The following is an 8,672-nucleotide window of genomic DNA, read 5'->3' on the forward strand; positions in this document are numbered from 1 at the left end:
CTTCCAGACCTCAAATAATGCAAAGAAATCAAGTTCAAAATCATTTCGAAGCAACATGTAATGTTTTAAAGGGAGTCTGACACCTAATTTTGGCCCTATAAGTTTCGGCCACCGCCATCAGGGGCTTATCTACAGCATTCTGTAATGCTGTAGATAAGCCCCCCCCCCCCCAAGTGTGAAATCTGACTTAACCACAGCACCTTGCCCTTGGCCTTGCCTATTTTATTGAATGGCTGTACATTCTTGTATGTGACACTGGAGGGGTGGTGGAATCTCAAGGGAGAAGATGAATCTCCAACAAAACAAGAATATCAGTAAGGATTTTGCTGTTGAAATTGTTGCAACTGTCTCATTAATATAATTGTAACTTTTTTTCCGCAGATGAATGGAACTAATTTTTAGCTGCAGAAATTACTACAACAAAATCTACCATGTGTGAATCCATTTTTAATTCCTCTGTTACATTTTAAAAATAAGCTCGTATTTTGTAAGAGTCATTATTAAAAACAAAATCTTTGAATGACATTTCAGTTCCAACCACAGTGTGTCAGTATTTCCTTGCTTACGAAACAATACTTGCTAGTTTTTATTAATACAGAGGTTTTTGCAGAAAATGTTCATTTTTCTTATGCACATTCTTAGGTCCGTACAAAGATTGGACCGTAACGCACGGACTGGCCAAGGGTCTCCTGACCCAAGAGTGACAGCTTATGAAGCATTGCGGTCCGATCTCGGACTGATTTATACTGACATCTGAATGCGCCCTGAGCCTGAATATACATGTTGCAGATACACCAAAAGTTGATGTGCCATACTGGTGGGTTATTTCAGCTTGTATTTTCACACTGATTTTTCATTATGAATTTTGAATCTAATCTTCAAATTCCTTATCTAAAACCCATCCAAATTCTCTGTAATGTGGATTTTTGAAGTTTACGTGTTTTAATATCTATGAAAAAGAAAACCTTGTTTGAACATACCCAAATTTGGTTTTATTTTTATTGGTCGTCAGTTTATACAGCTAAAGGGCAATTCCACAATTGAGACTGCTTTTAGCTGCAGTCTGTGAGATAACGCTCTGCAACTCCATGCCAGAGCGCTTCATGGGAGCGAAATGTACTCCATTTGGTGCAGGGTTGCGGCAAACGTTCCGTTGCATAAATGCCTCGCGTAGACGTCCAGTTGTGTTGTCCAGCATGATAAATCCATCACTGTTTAGTTGTGGATTGGCCATAGTTTCCCACATTGACATCTATTGGGGAAAATGAGGCATCGTAAAAATTGAAAAGTTATTTTTGCTTTCTGTAATCAATCCCATTAGTTAGCGGATACGTTCTATAAACTAATCTTGAATCTTTGGAGACCGGTTGCTGTCTGCTTTTAATAATTGCATGTCATTTCACTTCATATTCAATACTTCCTTCCTGGCTATTTCTCTTTCCTGACTGCCTCTATTTCCAACTTTCTTGAATTTTGCCAGACATTTTGGATGTTTCGCTTGGATTATACATTTAGATCTGTAAATTATGTTCCAAGCTTCTGACACATTTTTAAACTATTATCCTAAAAAATCAGACTTGAGTATCGGTGGTGGTTTCAGGGAGGTATGATGTCGGTTGCAATGTTCAGCTTTTAATGAAGCAAAATAATTATTTGTCTCCACCTTAAAGGATATTCAGATTTTTGACAAATTAATTTATGTATAAGGTACCAATATGCTGTATGCATGGACTTCATCTGAAGGAGAGAGACTTGTAAAATTGCATTTTTTTTGTTCCTACCTTTGTGAGTGTTTGCCTTTCCTCTAGCCTCTGTATACATCACCATACGCAATGACCTGGGTCCAGTGGCTCATGGAGTCTAAAGGTCTTCTTCAGAAGACTTGAAGATTATAAATGGCACATAGGTAGGTGCTTAGGAGAGTGTGACCACACGTGCCAACCTATTTATTACTGGAAGCAGAGATTGGGGACACATCTCTTAGAGCAGATTGACCAATTTCATAGAGATCGTTTTACCATCTAATTTGTATATAGTTGCCCTCTAGATTTAGGTGATGTGGGGAGCATATTTTAAAATAAATCCCCACCAGGTTGGTCAGTGGTGTCTGGCAGCAACTTATTCATCTTTCACCACTGAAAACATATGAATACTCAGCAGAAGAGTGTGCATGTGTGTGTGGGTTCAGGAGAAATGGATGGCGAATGATGAAGTCAAACATTTTCTTAGGTGAATGTCATTACGCACCGCAAAAGTAGTTGTCCATGTGTAAGGAGGAGAGATGGCCGCGGCGTGCCTTTTCCGGAACAAGTCCGGAACCATTGGTGCTGTCACCCGTGTTGCAGGGGGGAGAGTTTAGTTCCCTGGACATACATTTGAACTTAAGACCGGGGGCGTGGAAAACAAAAAGGGGCGACAATACACAGGAACCAGGGCAGTTTGGGCGGGAAGCGATAGTGTGTGAGAACAGAGTGCAAGCCTTCCTGCACAGCACGGTCAGAATGAAGTAGGCCTAAGCCAGCTTACCGGAGACCACAGGCGCAGATGCTTCCAGAAACCTCTGTCCGTGCTGACTCCTCTAGCGATACCGACCATGAGTGGTTCCTCCCTGCAGACAGACCGTAGAGGGCGCACCCCCAGACGGGACCACCAGGCCTCAGAGAGAGTGCGGCTGCCTGACATACCCGCTCCCGTACACTCCCATACAGTGTTAGTAAGTAAGAGAAAGGACTGTTCCTCCTTCAGTGAATCTTCCCCTTGGACCCAGAACCTGCGACCGGACATTCCAGGACCAACGACGACACCAGAATCCAAGGCCCTTTCCATACCAGGACCACACCGGATTCTTCAAGCGTTCAGGCCAGAACGCCACCACGACCATCTCAGAGACTACTCCTCATCAACCCCGGATTGATAAGTTTGATGCTTTTGAACTCTTGTTTGTCCATTCATATACCTGTTGCCCCTAAGTTGACAGTTTTTCTGCCTTATCTTCCATTTATCCCCTCTCTGTGTGGAGTAATGTTGTTAGATTAAATTCCTCTGTTAACCCTGGCTCTGCCTCCAAACGTTACTGCATCCTCACACCGGCTTTCACATGATTAGTAAAACATGGCTGATTTCCTTCAGAAACAGTGTCACCCCTGACCATGATCTGTGTCTCATATCATTGAATGGACCTGAGCTGAATACCACGTACAAGCCATGGTCGTGTTTGGAGCGGTTTCTGATCATGTTTTCAAATACTAAATAACCCCTACAGAGGAAGCTTCCATCAGAATAATGAAGAAAACTGCAGAATAGAGTTCAGGTGATTATAATCCAAGTCCAAAAAACTGGGTAGAAGTATTTCTGCAGTATACGTTGTGTGCGCTGTGTATGTTGTGTGCGCTGTGTATACATTGTGTGCGCAAAGTATATGTTGTGTGCAATGTGTATACGTTGTGTGCGCAAGGTATATGTTGTGTGCGCTGTATATGTTGTGTGCGCTGTGTATGTTGCGTGTGCTGTGTATGTTGTGTGCACTGTGTATGTTGTGTGCGCTGTGTATACGTTGTGTGCGTAAGGTATATGTTGTGTGCGCTGTATATGTTGTGTGCGCTGTGTATGTTGTGTGCGCTGTGTATGTTGTGTGCGCTGTATACAGCGTCGGACTGGAGCACCTTGGGCCCACCAGAGAAAATAATTCTTGGGGCCCACTATGTAGCTACGTAGAAATAGATACAAGACCACCAATTGTGCGGTAAAAAGCGCTAATATCAGGGTATAATATAAGGTAGTTCACGTCTTAATAATGTAGCAAGGGTTGGGGTAGCCCCCTCACAGAATATGATGTAGCCCCCTCATAAAATATAATGCAGTCCTCTCTCATAGAATATAATGCAGCACCCCACAAAATATAATGCAACCCTCTCAGGTATGACGCAGTCCCCACCATAGAATATAATGTAGCACCCCATAGGGTATAATGCAGCCCCCCCTCATATAGTATAATGCCACCCACCACAGAATATAATGTAGTCCCCTGAGATAATGCAGTTCCACCACAGAATATAATGCAGCCGCCCATAGAGTATACTGTAGCCCCCTCATATAGTATGTTGTAGCCCCCATAATATTATGTAGTCCCCTGAGAGAATAATGCAGCCCCACCACAGAATATAATGCAGCCCCCCATAGAGTATACTGTAACCCCTCATATAGTATGATGTAGCCCCCCATAATATAATGTAGTACCCTGAGTATAATGCAGTCCCCCCACAGAATATAATGTAGCCCCCCAGGGCCGTATTTAGAGTTTCTGCTGCCCTAGGCACTTTTAGTGCTGCCTCCCCCTTTGGTGAGTATGACACTATCGGCAGTGACTTTGGCAAGAATCACTGATGTGAAAGTCGCCTTTTGAAGCAGATCCGGCAGTTTTTCTGCATCTGCCGCGTAACGGATCACTTATGGCAACACTGCGTTCGGCCTCATTCATTCCCTATGGGATTTGCGGCACTTGCCGTGATCTGGCAGATGCGGTACCATACCTCCCAACTTTTGAAGAAGGGAAGGAGGTATAAAGTTTGCGGTGCGCGTAGTGCGCCGCGGCAAATTTTAGGCCACGCCTCTGACCACACCCATTTCACAACTAGTCACACCCATATCCACATCCCAACCGCAGCCATTTAGCACTGCTGATCACACTGTTTTATATACAATAATTATAAGCAAACAAAAATATGGCCACACAGTGCTCCATACTGTATAATGGCCACACATGATGCTCAATACTGTATAACAGCCACACATGATGCTCAATACTGTATAACGGCCACCACACATGATGCTCCATACTGTATAATGGCCACACACAGTTCTCCATACTGTATAATGGCCACACATGATGCTCAATACTGTATAATGGCAACACAGTGCTCCATACTGTATAATGGCCACACATGATGATCCATAGTGTATAATGGCCACATATGATGCTCCATAGTGTATAATGGCCACACATGATGCTCCATAGTGTATAATGGGTATAATGGCCACACATAGCTCCATACTGTATAATGGCCAGACAGTGCTCCATACTGTATAATGACCACCCACACATAGTGCTCCATACTGTATAACGGCCACACAGTTCTCCATACTGTATAATGATCCCACATAATGCTCAATACTGTATAATGGCCACAAATGATGCTCGCGACTGTATATCGGCCACACATGATGCTCACTACTGTATAACGGCCACACATGATGCTCCATACTGTATAATGGCCACACATGATGCTCCATACTGTATAACGGCCACACATGATGCTCAATACTGTATAACGACCCCCCTCCTGTATGCATGGCTCATATTCCCCCCCGTATGCATGGCTCATATCCCCCCCACCTGTATGCATGGCTCATATTCCCCCCGTATGCATGGCTCATATCCCCCCTCCTGTATGCATGGCTCATATCCCCCCCTGTATGCATGGCTCATATTCCGCCCCTGTATGCATGGCTTATATTCCCCCCCTGTATGCATGGCTCATATACCCCCCCTGTATGCATGGCTCATATTCTGCCCCTGTATGCATTGCTCATATTCCCCCCTTTATTCAGGGCTTATATTCCCCCCTGTATGCAAGGCTCATATTCCCCCCTGTATGCATGGCTTATATTCCCCCCTGTATGCATGGCTTATATTCCCCCTGTATGCATGGCTTATATTCCCCCCTGTTACTGTATGCATGGCTTATATTCCCCCTGTATGCATGGCTCATATTCCGCCCCTGTATGCATGGCTTATATTCCCCCCTGTATGCATGGCTTATATTCCCCCTGTATGCATGGCTTATATTTCCCCCTGTTACTGTATGCATGGCTCATAGTCCGCCCCTGTATGCATGGCTTATCTCTCTGCACCCGCACCTGCTCCCGCTCCTGCTCGGCGCGCCGGCTTATGTCTTCCTTCATCCCCCCTGTCCCTCATACTCACCTGTCCCACTGCACGGCCGTGCCGACATCCCTCGCGCTCTGTCCCGACTCCAGGTGCCGGCGCACGGGCGCAGCACCTTCTTCCTGCTTGACCAGTCATGTGATACCGCTCATTTAAGGTCATGAATATGTGCATATTCATGGCCTTAATGAGCGGTGTCACGTGACCACTCGTTCAGAACAAGCTGCAGTGCAGACGCCGAGACCATCGCTGGAGCAGGGTGAGTATCATATTCAAGGCGGGCGGCGGGGGGGCCCTGGAGGCTGGAGCAGTGGGGGCCCTGGAGCAGTGGGGGCCCTGCCAGCAGGTGTCAGTGCCAGGGCCCACCGGAGGATCCTCCGGTTCTCTGGTGGGCCAGTCCGAGCCTGGCTGTATATGTTGTGTGCGCTGTGTATACGTTGTGTGCGTAAGGTATATGTTGTGTGCGCTGTGTATGTTGTGTGCGCTGTGTATGTTGTGTGCACTGTGTATGTTGTGTGCGCTGTGTATACGTTGTGTGCGTAAGGTATATGTTGTGTGCGCTGTGTATGTTGTGTGCGCTGTGTATGTTGTGTGCGCTGTGCATGTTGAGTGCGCTGTGCATGTTGCGTGCGCTGTGCATGTTGCGTGCGCTGGGCATGTTGCGTGCGCTGCGTATGTTGCGTGCGCTGCGTATGTTGCGTGCGCTGCGCATGTTGTGTGCGCTGTGTATGTTGCGTGCGCTGTGTATGTTGCGTGCGCTGTGTATGTTGCGTGCGCTGTGTATACGTTGTGTGCGTAAGGTATATGTTGTGTGCGCTGTGTATGTTGTGTGCGCTGTGCATGTTGTGTGCGCTGTGCATGTTGTGTGCGCTGTGTATGTTGCGTGCGCTGTGTATGTTGCGTGCGCTGTGTATGTTGCGTGCACTGTGTATGTTGTGTGCGCTGTGTATACGTTGTGTGCGTAAGGTATATGTTGTGTGCGCTGTGTATGTTGTGTGCGCTGTGCATGTTGTGTGCGCTGTGCATGTTGGGTGCGCTGTGTATGTTGCGTGCGCTGTGTATGTTGCGTGCGCTGTGTATGTTGCGTGCACTGTGTATGTTGTGTGCGCTGTGTATACGTTGTGTGCGTAAGGTATATGTTGTGTGCGCTGTGTATGTTGTGTGCGCTGTGTATGTTGGGTGCGCTGTGTATGTTGCGTGCGCTGTGCATGTTGCGTGCGCTGTGCATGTTGCGTGCGCTGTGCATGTTGCGTGCGCTGTGCATGTTGCGTGCGCTGTGCATGTTGCGTGCGCTGTGCATGTTGCGTGCGCTGTGCATGTTGCGTGCGCTGTGCATGTTGCGTGCGCTGTGTATGTTGCGTGCGCTGTGTATGTTGTGTGCGCCTACTGTTGGAAACTCCTAAATGGAAGCCTTGCTTAAACACCAAACTGAGCCTCCCTTCAATATTGACCATGGAAATCAATTTGGGGTTATAATTCGAGTCAGAGGGCTGAATCCCATTACATAGGTTGGGGCCCCCAAACGTGATGGCTTTATAATGGTCACCTAGTGTGAATATGTTACTCTCACAAATAGATTGGTCAGCGTGACAGAGGTTGTGATTGATAGACCAGTCCCGGATGTAAACGCAGTGGGATGCGGGAAGCAAGGACTGCAGCTGGCCCTGAACTCTATCATTTAATCTGAGATACATGTGCGCAGTCAGAGGACAGATTGCACGGACGCCGACCTCTTAGTGATTGTTGGCTTTGTTTGTTTTTGCAAAACATTAACTGTCAAAAATGTAAGAAAAATTAGTTCCAAAATAGCAAAACGTATCCATGAAATGAGTCCACCTGCTTTTTAGGAAAACAAATTTATTTTCCAGTCTTCAAGCAGCAGATTAGTAACACATTGAGAAAATGTGATCTGTAATGTTTTATGTTTAGTCATTCATAGTATTTTAGGTTACTTCTTAGCAGTCCTGGTGCCTATACCCCTATTATACCCCTATTCCTCAAGGGCATGGATACCTTGTGGAAGCAATGAGTGGCATATTGTACAAGACTGTTATAAGAGGCATTTTCTTACTGCTGGGTTCTTACAGGAGTGCTATTATAGATGACGGAAAGGTGGGGAATATAGTGTTTAAAAGCAAAACCTGTGATAGGTTCCCTTTAAGTACAGCTCATATCCTATTCTCATCGATTTTTCACAAATAAAACTTGTCTGTTCATGTTTTTAGGGATCCATCAATAGCAGATCCAAATGGAAGACATATTGTCCTAGAGAAAAATTTAAAATCCATAAGACATCTCCAGAGAGGGGACAGATCACCCCCTCACAGTGAACATATGGAACTAATTATAGCTAGGGAAGAGAAAAACTAATTAAAACTAGGGAAGTGAGAGAGAGTTGACACTTCTATGTATATTTGAAGTAGGGGTCTCCTGCAGTGACCAGGTAACTAAAGCAGGGAGATTTGTTGGAAAAAAGACAGAGCCTGGGATTTGTTTACGCACAAGCAGGGAAGTATGCTTCCAAGCTAAAGAGCTTCTTCTGACCAAAGAATCTTTCGGAGACTCTTCGTAGCCAGTTGCCAGTGATGAATATTGGGGTTTGCATTGATCCAATATTTATAGGAGCTATATTTTTGGTGTCAAAGAGAAGGGGCGAATACACCACATTTAGTCACATCACTGTAAGGTCATTTTAACCCCTCAAACTTAATAACTGACCAATGTATTA

General features: G+C 45.5%; 1 long non-coding RNA gene across 2 annotated transcripts in view; it reads left to right on the top strand.

Annotated features, from left to right (window-relative positions):
• The window catches only part of LOC138658136 (uncharacterized), a 107,459-nt gene extending 106,935 nt beyond the window's left edge, over positions 1–524 (top strand). For both annotated transcript variants that reach the window (XR_011317357.1, XR_011317358.1), the window contains one exon: positions 382–524. This is a non-coding gene — a long non-coding RNA (uncharacterized lncRNA). The remainder of the gene's footprint in view (positions 1–381) is intronic.
• Positions 525–8,672: the final 8,148 nt, after the last annotated feature.

Source organism: Ranitomeya imitator, chromosome 1 (genome assembly GCF_032444005.1).
Source record: "Ranitomeya imitator isolate aRanImi1 chromosome 1, aRanImi1.pri, whole genome shotgun sequence".
NCBI lineage: Eukaryota > Metazoa > Chordata > Amphibia > Anura > Dendrobatidae > Ranitomeya > Ranitomeya imitator.